Source organism: Aythya marila (genome assembly GCF_965140915.1).
Source record: "Aythya marila genome assembly, chromosome: Z".
Taxonomy (NCBI): Eukaryota; Metazoa; Chordata; class Aves; order Anseriformes; family Anatidae; genus Aythya; species Aythya marila.
The window spans coordinates 50,348,347-50,370,173 of record NC_139080.1 but is presented as its reverse complement, the minus strand read 5'-3'; the positions used below and the strand labels follow the sequence as shown (position 1 = coordinate 50,370,173).

At 36.9% G+C, this 21,827-nt stretch overlaps 1 protein-coding gene across 1 annotated transcript in view; it reads left to right on the top strand.

Moving 5' to 3' along the window:
- The window catches only part of ADAMTS19 (ADAM metallopeptidase with thrombospondin type 1 motif 19), a gene marked incomplete at its 5' end in the record, with an annotated part of 160,394 nt that overhangs the window by 2,449 nt on the left and 136,118 nt on the right, over window positions 1-21,827 (top strand). The gene's annotated exons all lie outside the window — the stretch shown is intronic.

Sequence of the window (21,827 nt, the reverse complement as noted above, 5' to 3'; positions counted from 1 at the left end):
ACCAGATAAAGACCAGAATTGGGCACACTGACAACAGCAGTGGTGATCCAGTGAGCTGCAATCCCATGATACTCGGGGGTGGATGGAAAGAGTAGAAAGCAGCTGGGATGATGTAAAATGCTGGCAGGATTTAAAACAAAAACAATTATTATTACTATTATTCTCATTTTGGGCCTTTATATAGTATCATAAATACACACGCCTGCAGCACTTTACAGAATATAGAATACAAAGAGTAATGGAACTAGGGAGGATTAATGTCGTCACGACCCTGCTTGTATTTTTTTTTTTTTTTTTGGTGGTGGTTGGGTGTAAATCTCCACAATCACATGGTAGATAATTTCTTGTATTTCTTTCCAAACTTGAACATCTAACTTGTTCCATTGTTAATTCATGAAGATATGCCTGCTTGGTTTTTATTTGCATGGTTGCGAAGTGAGACCAGGTAAAATGTGGAAATTTTGACTGCCTATTCATTTGCCTGTTTGGACTTACTCAAAACTCAAAACCCAAACTGAAAGTGGTGGAGAGGGAACATAGATGGATTGACACCAAATAAAATATTTGCCTGCACTCCTGCAAAGTGAAACCGCCAAGTTTCACACAACTCTAAGTGGTTGGCATCTAATTATTGACGTTTTGTCAAATTTTCCAAATCATGGTAGCAGAATTAATTGTGGAGAAAAATATTGGAAGTCAACTGAGGGTGATTTGGAAGCAATCAGATAAAGGCTTTTTATATTCTGCAAAAGCATTTGACTTCTGTACTCCTTGTTCTGGTTAGAATTTTACATTCTTCTATATTGCATGTGGGTAAAATTAGGCTGGAGAAAATTTTTGCAAAGAAATTGGTAGTAAGAAATAATTATCACAAATATCTGCTCAAAAATGATGTACATCGTTGTGTATCTGTAATTCCCTTGACTCAATTTATAAACTGATACTCATTGTTTAAGTAGACCCCAGTGCTCTAGAAGTCCTGTTAGTGATTTTTGAATCAGTCAGATTTTTCCTGGGATTACCAGATTACTTTCAGCCTACCAGCAGTCTAAGCATGCACATGCTCAGATCATGTTCCCCATTCAGTAAGCTGCAGCTGAAATACAAATGCTATTCTATGTATCTCAAATAAAATTGAGAACTGTTGCTGATGTTGACCAGTGTTGTGATTGTCAACTGCCTAGTCTTGTTTGCAGTGAAATGGTTAAGCAGCTGTTCTTCTTGAGTGTTGCTGCATCAGGCACATAGTTAAAAATTTGCACAGTGCTATTATGTAAAAGTTGTCATAACAAATCTTAAGTTATTTGTCATTCTTTATTCAGTCATTGCTTGGGCTCCATTACATATGTGAGTTGCTGTTTCCAAGAGTCTTGAAAAAACATCATACATACATTGCATATTCCGTCCTGCTTCCTTTAGCCCTTTCCCTGCAAGAAAAGCCAAGCAATAGTTCAGACTACATTTTTTTTGTTTTAAGATATAAAAACCCATTGAAACTTGATCCTACAAGTATTTTATTGTGGTTACCTCTGTTACAATTTAAATTCCATTTTAAATATAATGAAATTTCAGAGAAAATGTAGTATGAATGTCTTACATGGATGCTCATTTCAAAAACTTGCGAACTTTGAACTAGGATTGATAGACTGCATACACTGTGCAAAACCAAAGAAGTTAGCAATAAGACACATTATGCCATTTAGATTCCACTCATCAATTTTTCTTTTCAGTGTAAAATACAGTCTTTAACAACAAAACTTCAACTTGTCTTTTTTTTCTGCTTTGTAGCTAGTAGCCTTTTAGTGAATCTGTTTATTTAGCAAGCAAAGTAACTCTAGACTGACAGACAACAGCGACTGTGATACACAGGAGGAAGGCTGAAGAATAGTAAAGGCCAAAAGAAAAGGTTTGGCATGATATAATACATGGTGAGGCAGATGCATAGCTGATGGGAAATTTTGCTGTAGGGCTAGTGTTGTGAAAAGGTACAGTGTCTTCAGTAAAAGGAAGAAAAACAAACAGATAAAATTGTGGTGCCATCCCAGTTGGGATGTCAGTGGTGGTTCCAGCTTCATGGGTAAGGCATGGAGAGGCCTGACATGCCAGTGAGATTGCGGAATAATAGAGGTCTGTGGACCTCTAATTGCCCCTATTCTAGGCAGAAAGATAGAGGAATTCTCTTACAGATAGTTTAGGCACCTTCTCCTCTTGGAGTGGGATTTAGATGTATTTTGAGTAGTTCACTGGTTGCAGGTTGGGTGAAGCACAACATTAAAGCCTCCCCATAGTTCTTAACAGCTATTGAAAGCTTCAGTGATAATTTTTTGTTTGTTTGTTTTGTTTTGCTTTGCTTTTTTTTTTTTTTTTTTTTTTCCCTTGAGCTATTTGTCAAAGGCAGTGTGGATGGATGATAATAATGGGGATTGTAACGTATGTTAATCCTGTGAATATGATTATTCACATATTATTATCAATATTATTATAGTGAAAATGAGAGTTGTACCCCAAGATAACTGCTAATCAAATTCTGTTTGTCAACATTGGCTTCATCTGACAGCCTGTCTTGTGAAATGAAGGAAACATAAAACGATGGATATTTTCTTATCAAACTAAAGATGATATGCATATGAAGTGCAAAGAAACTCCATCACATGATAACACTCAAACTAAAAAACAACTAAAACAACAATAAAACACCACACAAACAAACAACAACAACAACAAAGGACAGGCAGGATGGGGCATTGAGCAACCTGGTTGCTCAATGTGGAGTGGAAGTTGGCCCTGCCCATGGCAGGGAGGTTGGAACTGGATGGTATTTAAGGTCCCTTCCAACCTAAACCATTCTGTGATTCTGATTCTGTAACTTCAGTGTAATCTCAGAGCTCACATAATCTATGCTGACAGCCCTTTCCAACCCCTTGGTAAAGCACCTGTGAGTTTTTACATCCTTTTGTAGCTCAATGGGATTTGCTGAGTATGTTTTGGTCTGTGGTACTTTGTATGGGTGCTATGGGAAGATTAATAAGGAGAAGTTTCCAAGAATTCTCCATCTGTATGCTGACTGCCTGCTTGTTGTTCATCATTAGCCAAATACCAGGATGCAAGCAGTCCTGCTGATGCCAATGAGACTGCTGTTGTGAAAGAGATGAACTGCAGAACCAGACCATTAATTATTTAAATAGTTGTTTCCACTGCTTGCTTGTGTTTTGCCATAATATATGAAATAAGAAAAAAAAAAAGTTGAACAGTTTTATTTTTAACTGGTAATATAAATCAACTTACAACTGGTGATTCTTTTAGAGCATGTTGTAGCAGAAGCTTTCTGTGGGCATAGAATTAAGAAATTTGGCTACTGGTTCTGCCAGCAATTTGCTTTGCTGCTAGCATGGGAGTTGAGGTAGTCTCACTACATTTCCCAGAAGACAGCTGTAAATACCACAAATGTGTTCTTCATCACCTACTTTTTTCATTTCAGAGAGACATTTAATACCATTGTTTCTTAGCACTGCATTGCTTACATAGTACTCTGTACTAAGGAAGTGATGAACAGAGATTTCACCAGTGTCTTTTTTTCCTTTTCCTTTTCCCTTCTTTTCCCTTTTCCTTTTTTTTTCCTTTTTTTTTCCTGTCCTTTAACTGAAGCAGTCTGCAATAAATAGAGAACAGCTATGTAGAGAAATAATTTTATTTATTTATTTATTTTTTCTCTGTCATACCTAAAATAATGAAATATGTTTAGACTGTTAGGAAATGCAAACAGGAGCAAACATTACACAGAGGAGGGACAGGAGAATGCAGCTCCATACAGCTATTCTGTATGGAGCAGTGCTTAGAGTGCCTAGAGTTCACTAACAGAACTTGCTTGGAGATCTATCTGAACAGATTAAACTACACTGGGTTAGTTTATGAGGGAGAAGCTTTGAAATTCATCTGTGTGGTTCAGTAATTTCACTGATAAGAATGCAAAATGTACAAGGGTATATTTATGGTAATCTAAATCTCTTTTGAAGAGTTAATGTCAAAATACTGTTTACAATGGAATGTAATGTGCATTTTCCCAGTGAGTTGAGTGGGATTGAGTCATACGATATCTCCAATCCAATCCAAGGAAGGGCCCATTTTCTAGAAAGTGTATGGTGCTTATCAGCTTTTTTTTTTTTTTTTTAAGTCCTGATTGCCTTTCAAAACCATATATTTCAAAATCTTGTCAGTCGATTATAGACAAGGAATCACATATTTACTATAGCTGCACTGTCTGTAGCAATAGTGCAAAAAAGTGGATATCAGTAGTTCTGCATCATGAAGAGACATGCCAGCTATCATTGGATGATGACATGTTAACAAACATGTTTTGATGATAATGCCCTATTTTACAATAAAACTGAAACAAATTAGGATATTAAAGCAAAACAAAACAAAAACCTACGTGACATGTTAGCTTATGGAATGCTTATTTGGTACTTCATAAGATTCTGAACAACCATTACATGAAATGTATCCAATTTTTACTTCTGACAAAAATTGTGTTTTGAAGATGAGTAGTATTTACTTAAACCAGGAGAATGACACATGAAGGTGCATTGTTGGGCGTAGATGTTTAAGATACTCTAAACCCATTAGACTGTTAAGTTCAGGACACTTAATAGAGTCTCTACAAAGCTGAACCACTGAGAATAGTCTGACTTTGCAAATTGTCTCAGAACAAGCAGAATGAAATTGTACTGGAATGACAGCAATGAAATAAAATGTCCATTGTCCTAGATTGCTAATAATTTTTTAGAGAAAGGGAAAGAGAAAGATCATTATCAATATTCATGGTCCATTTGATACATAAGGGCTAAAGTTTGACATTGCAAAAAAAGGATATCATAGAATCATAGAATATCCCGAGTTGGAAGGGATCCATAAGGATCATCAAGTCCAACTCCTGGCACCACACAGGTCTGCCCAAAAATTTAGACCATGTGACTAAGTGCACAGTCCAATTGCTTTTTAAATTCAGACAGGCTTGGTGCAATGACTACGTCCCTGGGGAGCCTGTTCCAATGTGCAACCACCCTCTTGGTGAAGAACCTCTTCCTGATGTCCAGCCTAAACTTCCCCTGTCTCAGCTTAACACCATTCCCACAGGTCCTATCACTGGTGTTTACAGAGAATAGGTCACTAGCCTCTCCACTTCCCCTTGCGAGGAAGGTGTAGACAGTGATGAGGTCCCCCCTCAGCCTCCTCTTCTCCAGGCTGAACAGTCCCAGTACCCTCAGCCACTCCTCATACGTCTTCCCCTCTAGGCCCTTCACCATCTTTGTTGCCCTCCTCTGGATACTCTCCAACAGTTTAATGTCCTTGTACTGTGGTGACCAGAACTGCACACAGTACTCGAGTTGAGGGTGGACCAGTGCAGAATAGAGCAGGACAATCACCTCCCTCAACCAACTAGCAATGCTGTGCTTGCTGCATCCCAGGATATGGTTGGCCCTCCTGGCTCATATTCAACTTGCTGGAAACCACAACCCCCAGATCCCCCTCTGCGGGGCTGCTCTCCAGCGTCTCATCACCCAGTCTGTATGTATTGCCAGGGTTGCCCCATCCCAGGTGCGGGACCCGGCACTTGCCTTTGTTAAACTTCATGTGGTTGGTGATTGCCCAGCTCTCCAATCTGTCCAGATCTCTCTGCGAGGCCTTTCCACCCTCATCTGAGTCCACAACTCCTCCAAGTTTGGTGTCATCGGCAAATTTGCTCAAAACACCTTCTAGTCTTACATCCAAATCATTTATAAAGACATTGAAGAGGACTGGCCCTAAAAATGGATATATAAAATTAAATGAAATTGTACTGAAAGCTGCCAGGATAAAATACAGTATACACTGCACCCTAGACATCCAGCTTCTTGGAACTCTTAAATGAAAGACATAACACATATATGCAAAAAAATATGTTTATTAATTTTTTTTTAGATTATTATTTTTTAGATTATTTAGAAAATCTTTTTTTTAGATCCCTTCTTTATTAAAAAAAAATAATAATAGGGCTAATTCAGGACAAAAGGATGTGAGAAATCACTAGTGTTTTTTTTTTTTTAATATATATATTTTCAGTTACCTATTTAAAATGCTATAATATTACTTACACAGTTTGCCTAGTATTGGTCTGTGAATTAGGGTACTCTGTGATTATCTGTTATGGAGAGGTCACAGGTTCCCAGAGCTTTGCTTAGTTGACTTTAACTTGCTACGTTTTATTTGTGTTTTAAACATCATTAAACAATCAATACCAAACTTGTTAGAAATAGAAAGTAGAAAATAGAAGTAGAAATAGATGGACTAGGTAAGGCATGTATGGTGATGTCAGTCCTGAATGGAAAATAGCTTTGATCTGTTTCAAAAGTAGGTTTCTTTGCAGAAAAACAGAAACAAACCTGGAAAAATGAAATGTTAGACCAAAATTTTGGTTTTGCACTTCTGCATGTGGTAGAAGAACGGATGAAGGATGGTGGTGCTTCTGGAAGATTGCCCTTTCTTTCAATGCACAGGTTGAATCTAAGTCAGGTTTGCTCCTCATGGAGGTATATGGCAACGTGACCATGGGAAAGAGGAGAAGAGGCCACTCAGAAGTCTGGTCTCCCAACACGGCAGTTCAAAAAGGTTGTTCAAGTGAGGCTGCTTCGGCATGGTTAGTGATCTGCCTTCCTCCAGCACAACTGTACCTGTTATGTTGGTTAACATCTCTGTTTTATTAAAATCTCATCAATATAATCTCACCTTGAACAGCTAATGAAAAATAACTGAAATAAGTAGAGAAGCCATAGAAAATTAAAACCAAGACTGCGACTATGACCAACTGGAATAACTGGTGTATAGGTACAATCAAAGCACTATTTATAACATTGCTTTATCCTAACTGAGCAGCAAGTTAATTATAAACAGAGCTACTAAATATTGTTAATTTTTATTTTTCCATAAAGAAAATGAGAACTGAAGATGGCATCACTTTAAATGTTTGATTAGCATCATTAAGAAATACAAACCAACAAAGATCTATGTAAAGATAAAGGACTAAAAACTTTTTTTTATTTTCCTTCTTGAGTTCTGAGACCACAGTCTGCTGCTATTGACATTTACCTTTCTGGATGAAACAGCATTTGGGTGTATTTTTGTTTTGTGTATCTGAGAAGCCTTAATTGATAATAAGGATAAATCTTTTAAACATAGGAACAGTAGTGTTAATACAGCAAGGTTTAGAAAATCAGTTTTGATTTGGGCCAAGGCTATGTTTGAACTATAAAGATCTTTGTTTCCTTTAATATTAAATGCTGTGGCATGGTATGTGAGATGTTGGGCCAAGATGCCGCAGACCATGTGGTAATGATTCCTTTCTCCTTCTAAGAGCTCTCCTGTAATCATATAATCACTCCATCCTGAGACAGGTTTGATTTGTGATCCAATCCTGCTCATAATAGCCCTCTGTTCTCTTAAGTTGCTTAGTTTCCATACAAACACATCCTTTGTAATATATTTCTAAGACATGATTAGAAATGAGAAATATGCTATCTCCTGTGTAGCTTTATTTTAAAAAAAATAATGAGATTGTTATGAGTCACTCAAGATCTCTACCCCTTCTAATTAATAAATATAAAATTATCAAGGTTAGTTGACAAGACATCAAAGAGAGATGTTACATCACAAAAATGGGTAATTATATTTGATTTATATATATTGATATATTTGATTATATAAATGAGTAAAGTTTTCACTCTAAAATTTGAATGTAGCTGCTTTAAAAGGAAGAGGCAGAGTGGCAGAGCACTGAACCTCTCTCAGTTGTTTCTGTTAAGGCTAGTGATGCTAGTATTTTCTCCAAGTCCTTCACTGACTTTTATCCATACCTCATTGTGCACACCAGTTGTACATTCTATGGCAAACGAGTCAGGATTTTTAAAGTGAGCATACGTTCTCTATGTTTCAACACTTTTTTTTTTTTTTAAAGAACAGTTTTTTCTTTCCTTTAAAACAATGCCTCAGACCTGCAAGAATGAAAATTAATTTTGGTAGTTAATGATAAGTTGTGAAGGGAAAAAAACAGAAGCATCCATGATTTCCAAGATGTAATACCATTAAAAATGGAGGAGCTAAGAAATAGAAGGAAAACACTAGAAAGTATCTTGTGTGAGAGAGGTATTTGTGGTGTTGCTGGTAGCTGAGGATATGTCAGGACAAGTTTGTGAAACTGTGGAGGTAGCGCAGGAGTGATGCACACCTCTTTTTGCTATGGGAAAAAGACGGAAGAAAGGAATGACTGAAAGCCAACTGAATTTTTGGGGAGAGTGGGATGTTTATAAAAGTTCTTCTGTAGAGTGTGTGCCTTTCCTTGCTTTATTCAGGTCTCTCACTGATGACTTTCAGGGTATAGTGTGAGGGGTGGTTGGTTGCTCCTTGTTTAGCAGAAGCAGGAATGTAATTGAAATAGCGTGAAATATGCTTAGCATGTTCGTATGTGAGTTATACTGCATATCCAGACAGCAGTTGGTCAAACTTCTATAAATCAATAGCACAAAATGTCTATATTAGATTTAAAATCACATATACATCTGGGTTGTATTAGTTCAGTTAACCTTTTATTGTTAAACTGTCATTGCCCAGACAATCTGGTTTTCTCAGTTATTTCTATCACTTCTAGTTACGGCATAGGAAAGCAAGGAAGTACTAATTTTTTATAAATATATATATTTTTAGTGTTAATTGTAGAACCATGTATACATATGATGAATCAATATCATGACATTAGTTACTAATAGTACGTGTATCTGCACATAAGTGAATACAAGTAAAATCTGTTGGAAGACCGTGCTGTGAATGTTTTTCTTGGGTCTGTAAGTACGTTGTTCAGAATTATTTTCTGAATGAGTTTTGCATCCAAAAATGTAGAAATGTGCCCAAAACTGACTTGTGAAGTGATTTAGTTTCTGTGTGATTATCCTCCAACAATTGCATATGCCTGTTTTATGATCTCAGCTGTGCTACCTTAAGTTCTCATTACATGTCAGAAGTTTAACTGGGTCAAGTCAGGTCAAACTTATTTAGACAGCAGTGTGTTAAAAAAATATGGATGTTACTGTATGTGATGTTGTTAATTCAGCTGAGAACAACTCTTTTGTGATTCAGTACCATGTAAATACCCTGTTATGTCCTCTGGGCTTAAAAGGGTGCTGGCTTGAAGTGTTCAAGTAATGGCTAGAGTAAGTGCCATCTTTTAAATAGAATATTAAGCTGTTCTTCAGATCTGCTTAAGCTCCTCGGTGCTTTTTTCATCACATGAGCACTGATTAGCCTGGCAATCAAACTATAACCTTGGAAACTCAGGTATAGCTCTGCTTCAAGGCTTCTCATATGAGGTGCTTCATTTATCTTTTGAAGATGGGGGACAGAGAAAAAAAAGGGACATTGTAAGGTACAAGAAAAAGCTGAATGCCTGTTATTTTGAGATACAGCAGTGAGTGGAGGGTGAGTTCTTACTCTTGACATGTGCAGGGAGCATAAAGCCAGTTTTGTACAAATACTTTTAAGGACGATGTTTAGTTGTGGTCTTGCTTAATTTGCTCTTTACCTAATGAGCTCACTTGCCTTAAGTAATGCACATTAGGGTGTTAGAAGTAGAAGAGGATTTATAGGTTAAAATGGATACAATTATGCACATACACACTAAGTTTTTCAATTTCTGGAAGATAGTCCTAGTGTGTTTCCTGATACAAAAAAAAAAAAGATACAAATTTGGTTGGGTAGAAGTCATAGAGTTATGTCTTCTACATATTTTTAACTTTGTTAAGCATTTTTAATTAGTGATAAGAAATTCTGAGAGTCTTACTTATTTCTCTTTAAGCCACCACTTCTGGATTCATCTAACTCTGCAGAGAGATATAAAACCGTAAGCACTATTTTATTTTATAGATGGAGTAAATTGATTTGTTGAATTATAGTTCTGTGCCCATAAGTATATTTTCCTGTCTTGAATTTCTGTTTTCCACACTTAGTAGTTTTGGCAAATTGTAGATTTGAATGAAAATGAGCTTTGTGGAGTGTTGCCTGGAACTAAGTAGTCGTTGAGTGCAGTTCAGTCCCGCTCCCGTAACAAAACCAAAATAGCGGAGTGGTGGATAGATATTTCATAAGGATTAGCAGAGATTACCTTTTTCTGTGGGCAGTCATGGGTGGGTTTTGGAGATGTGCCACATCCCTCTGTGGCTACAATGAAAGCACATGGGTTTGAACAATTATAGATCATCAGTATGCACTATCTGAATGTTTCACACCCAGAAGTCAATTTAAATATGGATCCCATGCTTTGGTCTTTGTGGTACTAGCCTAGACGTTGTATCTATTGTAGCTTAGTTATGCAGTTGCTGCTACTTCCCATTTACATCTCCTGCATGGTGCTCAGTGTCGAATGTTTTGTACTCATCCTTCATTTACAATTACATTTTTACCTGTTTAAAATATCATTGTAGTATCTGATGGGGTTGTATCCAGGCTTGCAGTAAAGAAATAAGGTTAATGCTCTTTCATTAGCTAAATGTACAACAGCTTGATTCATACTTCAGAAAAGTGGTTTTTAGTTTTACCTCAAGAAGGCTGAAGTTACTTATATTACACCAAAATGCTCTAAAGAAACAAGCATTGAGTCTCTACAAGCACTTTGTCTTTAGTTGCAAGCATTTTTCCAAATGTGATAGATTTCCATAGGTATTGCTTTCTCGAGGACTAGTCATACTTACCTATACAAAAGGACTTTCTTGTACAATATTAGTAATAACCAAAATGTCATTAGATAATAAATGATCTGGAATATCACTAAACCAGTTCATTGCAAATAATTTTTAACTTAACATGTATGCATATATTACTGATAAACAAAACTGAAGGCATAGGCCCTAGTGAGTTGCCATATATATATATAAAGTTAATTTAATTATTTTTTTTGGGGGGGAGGGAGGGGTAACAATTGATTTTGCAACCTAAAGATATAGGTAGTGTATCTTTCTATACCCCGTAAAAGCAGAATCTTGATTATATAATGTCTCGTTATATATATCTATATATTATATAAATATATATAATATATATTATATATATATTATCACTATTATGTATATACTATTTTGTATCTTGCTTTATTGAGCATATATTAACCGGAGCAGACCGAGTTTTGAGAGTTACCACAGTAGTTGATCACTTGCATCCATAAAATGACTTATCTGTAACAATTATCTCATTTGTCTTTCCTTTTAACTTTCTAAATTTGAGAACTTTTAATTTTCTAAAATTGAGAAAGTCTACTCTGATCTAACTTATAATATGGTTACCCTCGTACTGCTCTATCATGGCTTAATTATAGTTGGCATGAGCACAATGGCTTTGACTGAGACATAAGATATTCTTTTGTATCCTTATTCTTTACAAACAATAAACACTCCATGTTAGGCAAGGTTTGTGAGCAAAAGATAACTCTTTTATCAGTTCAGCTTAATAGAAAGCCTTTAAGTCTTTCTAGTCTTTCTTCTGAGCTTCTGTTTCTTCTGTGACAGAAATAAAACTGTTTGTGTGGTAGGAATAACTTCAGAACCTAAATAGCTGTATTAATCGGTTGTGAGATCTGGTATAACAGAATAGGAGCCACAGAATGAAGGCAGAAATGGTCAGAGACAGACCAGGAATTTATTATTTGGTGAGCTGGCAGAATAGGTGATGTTTTGTGACATGGTCATGGTTCCTGTAAAACCTGTATTGTGTTAGGCGTTTGAGGTTGTAAGTATCATACTTGTTTTATTTAGGATTGCGGGGTATATCTTATGTGCAGCTGTGGATATTATGCATATTTGATAGCTGCACCACTGATTAAGTCTGGCTTGACAATAGCTGTCTCTTAGTGTCTCTTAGCTATTCTTAGTGTTAGTCAACCCTTGCATAGTTATCTTGAGCAAATATATAATTTTGAATTTAGGTTAGTTTAAAAATCTATTTTATTCAGTTTCTTTTCTGTGGCAGAGTAATGGCATTGGTAGACAAGGAAAGAGCAATGGATGTCATCTACCTGAGTTTGTGATATGATCCCACACAACATCCTTGTCTCTAAACTGAAGAGACATGGATTTGGTGGATGGATCACTCAGTGGGTAAGGAATTAGCTGGATGGCTGCATCCGAAGAGTTGTGGTCAATGGCTTAGTGTTCAGGTGGAGACCAATGATGAGTGGTGATCCTCAGGGGCTCGTACTGAGACTGGTAGTGATTAATGTCTTCAGTGGTGACGTGGATGGTGGGATTGAAGCAAGTTTGCAGATTACACCAAGCTGATTGGTGCAGTTCATACTTCAGAGGAAAGGGATGTCATCCAGAGGAATTTTACAGGCTTGAGAGGTAGGCCCATCTAAACCTCATGTAGTCCCACAAGGCCAAGTCCTGCACCTGGGTCAGGGCAATCCCAAACATCAGTACAGACTGGCTGATGAGTGAATTGAAAGCAGTCCTGATGAGAAGTACTTGAAGCCATTGGTGGATGAAAAGCTCAAATGCGCTGTCAATATTTGCTTGCAGTCCAGAAAGCCAGATGTATCCTGGGCTGCATGTAGCGCGGTCAGCAGGTCAAGAGATGTTATTCTCCCCTTCTACTCCTCTCTCGTGGGACCGCACCTGAAGTACTGCATTCAGTTCTGGGGCTCCCAAAATAAGAAGGACATGGACCTGGTGGAGCAAGTCCAGGCTACAAGGATGTTGAGAGGGATGGAGCACCTCTCCTATGAAGAGAAGCTGAAAGGGTTGGAGTTCTTTGGCCTAGAGAGGAAAAGACTCCAGGGAGAATTTACAGTGGAGAACATAAAGATGGTCTACAATAAAGATGGAAGGAGACTCTTTACCAGGATGTGTAGTGATGGTAATGATTTTATATCAAAAGAAGGAAGGTTAAGATTAGATATTAGCAAGAAAATCTTCACTATGAGGGTAGTGAGGCACTGGAATAGGTTGCTCAGAGAAGTTGTGGATGCTCCATCCCTAGAAGTGTTCAAGGTCAGCTGGGATGGGGCTTTGGGCAACCTGGTCTAACAGAAGGTGCCTGAAACCATGGCAGGGGTGTAGGAACTAGACAATCTTTAAAGTCCCTTCCAACTCAGACCATTCGATGATTCTATGAACCTAGTGCATTTGAAAACAGATCTTAAATTGACCCTCACATACGTAATGTAAAAAATGACTTTCTGTTACAACAATGGATTAGAAATGCTAACTAAATTTTAAAATTTTATAAAATTAAGTCACTCTTGCTGAGAGCAGTATGCTTTTGGTACCTCATGAACTTTGAGTGGTGCATAATGAAAAGAAATAAGAGCATATGCCACTGGTACGTCTGCATTTCTTAATTTATAGTTTGTATGTATAAGCCTTCAGTTATTAATAATTTTGAATTTACTGTTTTAATGATGTATCTATGGAATTCTTCTCCTGAGTGTATATGAAACTGTGTATTTGAAAGAAAATTGAATTTCATGTACTGCGACCTTAAAGTCCAGATCATCTCTATATTGTATAGTGCTTTTCTCTCTTCCCTGTATTTCTCCCCTTCTTTCTTCCTTTTATATAAAGGATATAGAATATAATCATTTGGTAGGTAAGTAGATACTTAGCTGTGGGGAAACAGATTGCAGCTAGTTTAAAAAAAAAAAAAAGTTTATTTACACACTAATATTAGCTGTATAACATGGTTACAGGGGAAAAAAGGCAGTATTTATGCATCTGTCAAACATTTTTCATGTATATATATTTGCATGTAACTGCAATTGTTTGTTTTGTAGATGTTGCAATTGAAATCTGGGCTTTAAATTGTGGGTTATGTCAAAAACTTAACATACAGCCACTGGTTTTGAAACTCTTAAGGTTATTATTCATCATACACATATACACTCCCCAAACTGAATGCTACTTAAGAATACATAAGCATAAATCTCTTGGCCAAATTTATACTTCAAGTCAGTGACAGAAGAAGATTAGAATGCAAAACTTCAAACAAAGGGAGAAGAAAAAGTAAATAACAGAATTGGACTAGAATTTGGAGATCAGGACAGTATCAACTTAGTACACTACCACAGCCAATTACATGTCCCTTCCATGACAGGTGATGTGGTTGATGTAGGCAGTGATCATCTCTTATTGCCAGAATAAGGTCAAATCTGTCCCAAGGGATGGAATTGGCATTCATCCATGCTGAATTTCATGATTCCTGCTGATAACTATTCATACATATATTTTAAATGTATATGTTATATAGCACTGAAAATGAGGTCATGTGAATAAACAGTATCTCCATTGTGGTATAACTCCAGTAGGCAGCTAAACACCACACAACTGCTTGCTCAGTTGCTCCAGAGGAATAGGGGAGAGAATCAGAAATCATGCATAACAGTTCCTTGGGAAGACAAATGCCATAACTCAGAATGATGCCTTCCCTACCCTCTTTCCCCCCAGCTTTTATTGCTGAGCAAGACATCAAATGGTACAGGATATACCTCTCATCATTTGGGTTTAGCTATCCTGGCTGTGTCCCCTTCCAACTTCTTGTGCACCTTCAGCCTCCTCATTGGCAGGACAACATAAGAAGCAGAAGAGACTTTGACTCTGTGTAAGCACTGCTCTGCAACAACTACAACATGTTTGTGCTATTAACAATGTTTTCATCAAAAATTCAAAATGTAGCACCATATCTTTTCTTCTTTCGATGAAGAAAATTAACTCTGTCCCAGCCAAAACCAAGATAGACCCTTCTGTGGTTTCAGTATAGTGCCAGGGCTCCTGTTGACCCTCTTCCTTGTACTTTCATCTGCCTAATAAACAACATTCTTTGTCCGGTCATACTTCAACAACAACAACAATAATAATTTATCTGCAGTGACTAGTAGTGCAAATCATTAGGCAATCGAATTATCTTCATGGGCCACGCTGGGATTATGTTATCTGCAGTTAGACACAGTTGGTTTGATTACCATCCAGTTTTTGGAGAAACAGACTATGTAGCAGGAATGGCACATTTAGCCTTAGAATCTTATAATTAACGTTCATTATTATTCATTTGTTGTCATTTGACACATCTGAAGATGACACTTAAAATTGCTGTATAATAGTAGTTTTCAATGAGTTATTATTAAAGATACTTCAGTTACTTCAAACTGGAACAGATTTGGACTTGTCTGTATGGAGAGAAAGAACAGCATACAGTCATTCTGTACAAGGGATAGGCTGCGTAGGGTAGCGATTGTTTATAAAGGTTTCTGTACTTGTTCCAGAAAGAGTCATCTTAAGAACTATAAGGTTTCGCTTGACATGAATGTCCTATTTACCTCCTTTTAACATTTAATATTTTGAAATTTGAGTTATGGTTCACTAGTGATTTTGCAATTTTTTATGTATGTTTAAGCTATGCTATGCCTTCTCAGTGCAAGACTTAAAAGGGTTTGGGATGAGTTCTGAGTTTTAAAGCATTGAGCCTCTTCCAGTGTTTTGACACAACTAATTTGACTAAAGCAAACTGCAATTCAACTATACTTCTGGGTAATTGCTGCCAAAAAAAAAAAAAAAAAAAAAAAGCACACAGCAGAGTCCATTTACAATGTGCTGTTGAAGCAATAAATCTGTGAAAAGAATAACATGTGTTTAATTTCAGTAAACCTCTTCTTAAATTTTTTTAGGAATGTTTGGAGGCTTATAGTGTTGTATAGAACCTGCTGGCACATTACTTAGGAGAAACTTAATTTTCACCACTGTAGCTAGTAACATGTATTGAATGTTTTACAACACAGGAAAAGAAAGTAGTATTAAAGACTAACAGACAAAACTAGTTATACCTAGGAAATCTGGGGGGTGGGGGAAGGGGTGGGGCAGGGGGCAAAAAAGGGTACTTCTTAAAAAAAAAAAATAGAATGTTAAATGTAAGAATGACCTTAAAACAACAAATTGAAAATAATAAATGGTAGGAATCGTGTTATGACAATCCTATATTGATCGTAATGATCCTAAATTTGCCCATTGTACTGTGTCTTCCCACTTATCGAAGACTTAATTTTCCATGTGAAGCTGGGTGCTGATGGTTTAAATTGGTAGGAATGTTAAGTCATACTCTCACAAATTTAGCTGGCAGAGCAAGAGATGGGATTCCAGTAGATGTTGTGTGTTTTTCAGTGTGATTTGTGTTCATATGAATATGAGCAAAAGGTAATGTTTTAGATCATAAATAACTTTTTTTTTTCTTTGATTTGATGTTTTTCAAAGGAGGATGGGGGTGGGGTGAGGTGAGGTGAAGTGAAGTGAGTAAAGTTTGCTGGTAGCTTCTGGACAATCCTAGTCAGGAGGAACCTTACGTTAAACAGGAAAAAATAATCGTAGGCAGCACTTGTGGATTTGACCATTCTGTAGCAGTAAATTCTGAGCTAGGAGTCACAGGAGAATTACACAGACTAAAGGCAGGTGTAGCATTCAGTGTGACTTATTACATTTACAGATTTCCTCTAGTGTCCTAATGACTTAGCTCACAGTGACAGGAGGAGGAAACAATTGTGTATTTGCTGATTGCAGGATCATTATGAGCTATCAAGCATGATATAGGTATGAAAGAAACCTCTAATTGGTCAAATTTCACACAGCTATGGTGAAATGAGAGCTGCAATATGGCTTGCTGATGATCAGAGAGAATAATTCAGTGGTGGCTACAAGGATAATTATAGTAGTAAAGCCTGTTTCATCAAGCAATGATCAAAGGCAAGTGTGTTTATCTTCACACAGTAGAAACTGCGATAGAGTATGATTGCTTTTTATAAAAACAATGGAGTGAATATTAAGGAGCTGGAAAGCTGGCCAAGAAATAAAACAATGCAGACTCAGGATCAGATGGGTCTAAAATAATAGCTGTGAATAAACTCAGGTTAGAAAACTGCAAAGATTTCCAACTATTAGAAGAGAAAAAAATGAACCAATTTTCAAATAAAAATCAGCAGCAGTTATACTGAAACTACTTTAACTAACAATAAGAGCAAGGAAATATATTTAAAAGGAATTTAGGCTGATAAAGGATCTGTATTACCAAGGTGATTGTAAGAAATTCTGTATTTTACAAACTCTTGAATGCATAGGGGGATGGACTTGATCTGCAGAGCTACCACGTGTAAAATGCAAAGGGAATTTGTACTCTCAGTACTATTTCTCATGCTTTACTGACTCTCTCAATGCTTCATGTCTTATGCAGTGAGAATTAAGGTAGTATAATGAGAATTATAAAATGCATGCTGTGCTTGACATAGGAAATAGGATTTGATTTATCAAGATGAGTTTAGTAGAATCTGGCAATAATATTGAAGTTAAATTTGTAAGCAAACCTGCAATTTCATGAGTGATGTATAATTCTCCTTGTTTGCTTGCCTGGCTACAAGAGAAATGCTAACTAGTCTTTTATGACTTGGAGATGTTAATAAAACATCTCAAAATCCCCTGTTCTGGGTCAGTCACTAGAGACATCAGCCAAGCATTCTCTCTTCTGGGTTTTCCTTCAGGATGTTGTAATTTGCTCAGAAAAATATGCATAACATGTTTTAATACCGAGTGATCCACTCAGCACTGGAGGAGTCCAGACACTTCAGTTGGTAGCCAGTGGTCTTGTCCTGCTGGGTTTTCCTGCTTTCTCCAGAATGCATTTTAGTGCATTTTCCTTTATCACAGGTGGTGCTTAAATAGTTTTTTGGTTCCTTATAGCCACAGCTTAATCAATCAGAACCTGAGCAAGAGCTTCCTGCAGGGAAAAAAAAAGGGGGGGGGGGGAGTCTGGAGGTGCAACATAATTTCAGTTTTTGATTATTGGTTTAGGAGTTTTAATGAATTCTTCTGGAGATCAAAGGGCAAGTACATAGTAATCAAAACACATTGACTTTCCTGGAGACAGTGACATGAGCTAAACAAATGGACTCCATGAGTTGTTGTGTTTACAATCAGGTGATATTTCTAATTATGTGAAATATCAGAGGGTTCATTGATTTAAGCTGGTTTGTGAAGAGGTAGTCACATGAAACTGATGCCCAACATATAACACTACACAGAAAATTGTGGCACTTAGAGGGACTTTTGTCAGGCTCCTGTGTTTCACTGCTGACTGCAGTGAGTGGGCACCTGATTTTAAAAGAATACAAACAGTTTAGAAACTACATGTTTTTGCTTAAGAAATGCACTTAAAATAGAGAGATCAGAATTTATATTTTTTCTGTATTTTTATTTGCAATTTCATTGCAATAGTGCAGTGAATGCCTATTCACTAGCACTTGGGCTGGGTCAATCCCAGGTTTTTTATATAGACTGGGAGAAGAACTTGAGAGCAGCCCTATGGAGAAGGACTTGGGGGTCCTGCTGGACAAGAAGCTGGACATGAGCCTGCAGTGTGCACTTGCAGCCCAGGCCAACTGCATCTTGGGCTGCATCAGAAAAGGGATGGCCAGCAGGGAGAGGGAGGTGATTGTCCCTCTCTACTCTGCTCTTCTGAGGCCCCACCTGGAATACTGCATGGGGCCTCCAGCACAAGAATGATGTGGAGCTCTTGGAATGGGTCCAGTGGAGGGCCACTAATATGATCAGAGGGCTGGAGCACCTCTCATATGCAGAAAGGTTGAAGGAACTGGGCTTGTTTAGTTTGGAGAAGAGAAGGCTCCAGGGAGACCTCAGTGCGGTCTTCCAGTACTTGAAGGGCGTGTGTAAACAGGAGGAGGAACACCTGTTTCGTATGTTGATAGTGATAGGACAAGGGGGAATGGTTTTAAACTAACTTGGGAGATTTAGGTTGGAAATTAGGAGAAAGTTTTTACTCAGAGGGTGGTGAGGCACTGGAACAGGTTACCCAGAGAGGTTGTCCCATCCCTGGAGGCATTCAAGGCCAGGCTGGATGTAGCTCTGGGCAACTGTGCCCGGAGCACGGGGGTTGAAACTAGATGATCTTCAAGGTCCTTTTCAACCGAGGCTATGATTCTATTATTACTAGAGAGTTGTGTAATGAATGCTGCTGAGTAATAACTTGATCGTTCTGCATTTATTGGAATTTTTCAGAGAATGAGGAGTGTGTGTTTCTGTCAATGTATAGTAATTTTTAAACCCTATAAAATGGCAAGAGAATCAAGGGATGTAACTACTTTATGATTTTAAGGTTACTCTTCAAAAATTACGGTGCTGGAAAATGGGGAATTCTTACCTGCTCTGAAATTTGCCTTAATCTTTAGCAAAGAAGAGCTTGTGTACCGATTCACAACACACCCCCTTATCTTGTTTAAAAACAAAAAACAAAACAAAACAAAAAAACATGCATCACGTAGGGTAAAGCCCATTTTGAAGAAAGTCCATGAATGTGATATTACCACTACACATTTATTACAACAGTCATGTATTCTATCATGGGAAATATTTTAGCTTTTCATCTTTAGGATGAACTTCTGTGGATTTAGAAAACTTCATGCAAAAGAAGAAAGAAAAATGGTGAGAACCTATATGGTAAATCCAGATATCACAGAACATATGATAAAATTGACAGTGCTGAATCAAAAACAAACAAACAAAAAACACAAAACAACAACAACAAAGAAAAACAAAACAACAACAAACACAACAGAAACAAATGTGTTAAAGATGGATAAGGAAATTATAAGGATTATATATATTCCAGTGATACAGGTAGTTTTTTGATTTATACCTGTGTTGATACATGTGCCTTTACTGCTTTTTCTTTCTTTACCTTAAAGCCAGAATTAACTGAAATGCTTTATAATTTAGTATTAAGGAGAAGTTTGCCTGAAACATTGAAGAGCTAGCGTGAAATGCTTGGAAAATCAGTTTGGATTATCTACGCTTATATTAATTTTACCATATCTGTTTTTGGTGTTTCAGTAATAGACAAAAAACAAACAAACAAACAAACAAAAAACCTACACACACGAAAAACAAAACAAAAACACCAAAAAAAAGCAATTTAGCATAGGTGTGTCCTTTAGCTTTAAAGACATTGTACTGCAGCTGTGCAGACTGGTTACAGCCTAAGTGTTAATTTTCTCAGATGTGAGATAGAAATTTCCCAACACACTCTACAAAAATCCCAATTTTCGAGCCTTTACCCTGGAGATCTGAGTACTGAACTGCACACTCTAATCTGAAAGGTCTATTTTCTAATCTCAGATTCTACAATGTTTTGGGGGAAAAGTAAGTGAACTGCGTATTCCACAAATTAGCACTATTTGGGACTAGTGAGAGTAGGTTTTTTGCATAGTTGTGTGATTCTTGCAGAGACTACAGATTATAACTGGTTTACCTGCTGAAATTTAGATGCTTTTTCTTAGTTTAGTTTCATATTAGCAAAATATGCATTCTTAAAAGAATCTAGGTCTTTTAAGAAGATAGGTTGCATGTCACTGAAAACTGAATAACTAAGATTCAGAACTCAAAACTAATGGGAAGCCTGAAGGCATTGAATCTGGTGCATGGTTATGAAGCAGTATGTCCCTGCTGAGATATTCTAATCACAAAGTAAGTTTGCTACTTCTCTACTACTCTTCAGCAAGTAGGAAGCTAAAAGCTTCCTACTTCCTATAGGGTCTTGTCCGGGTCTAATAAAAAGTTTTCTTTTCTTCTGACAGGAAGAGCTTCATCATCCTCATCCTAAATGATAAGATGCATTTAGTTTTCACATTAAAAACTGTTATCTGAAGTAAAGTTTTTAAAGGAAATTAATGTAGCATTCCTGTTCCAGAGCTAGAAAAAATAAAAAAATAAAAAATAGAATTTCACTTTGAGCAAAAGTCAGTGTTGCTGTTAGAACTTTATTTTGGCAGTGCTGCGGTATTTGGTATCCTGGATTTTTTTTTGTTGTTGTTGCTTTTAAATATTTATTTATTTTGTTATAGTTTAACGGCACATACAATACAATATACATGTGTTTCTGGTGTTGCTGATTTAACCTTGAGTTGGAACTTTTCATCTATAAACACATTTCAGAAAGAAAAGGGAAAAGATAGATAGAATCAACAGATTGCCAAAACATTTTTTATGGAAAAGGAAAGGGAGATGAAAAAATATTTCTGCCTGTATCTTGGTACAATTCACTTTATATAATCTGTTATATCTTGGATTTTTATTACTGAATATTCCCTAGTAATCTTCAGAGTGTACAGCTATATGAATTGATTTTGAATATCAAGTGATATTTCTTGCATTTCCAGATGGGTTTTGTAAACGTTAGATGTTTTATGTATGTGACCATTAAAAAAATACTCTGAAGATACTAAAAAAAAAAAAGTCACAGAAGTGTCTACTATATATTGGGTATTTGTTGTTAGCATCATTTTAAAGAATATCTGATAAAACTACAGGTGACGTAATTTGACGTAATTTTGCATCCTCCAATGTCTGTTGTCTTATAATGATAGCTGAAGAATTAGGGAATTCTACATAGCACAGAGGCAAGATACCATCAAGTCGCTGAATGACAGTTCCTTGTGTAAAGAAATCAGTTTTTGTGTTTCACGTTACCTGCAAGAAATATGGGCAGCCCAGTAGGCTGTAAGGGAAGAGGCACACTTCGGCTGTGGAGGTAGGGCAGCAAAGTTTTGCTGGTAGAAGCGTAGGAGATCCTAGGGGTAGAGGTTTTGTTTTGAGGAGGTGCGATGTGGTGTGTGTTGCTAAGGAAAGGTATTTGTGGGGTAGGAGAGAAGACTTGAGATGTGCAAAAGGATTTCAGACTGCAAGATAGAAATTATTTTTTAGTGTAATGGGGAA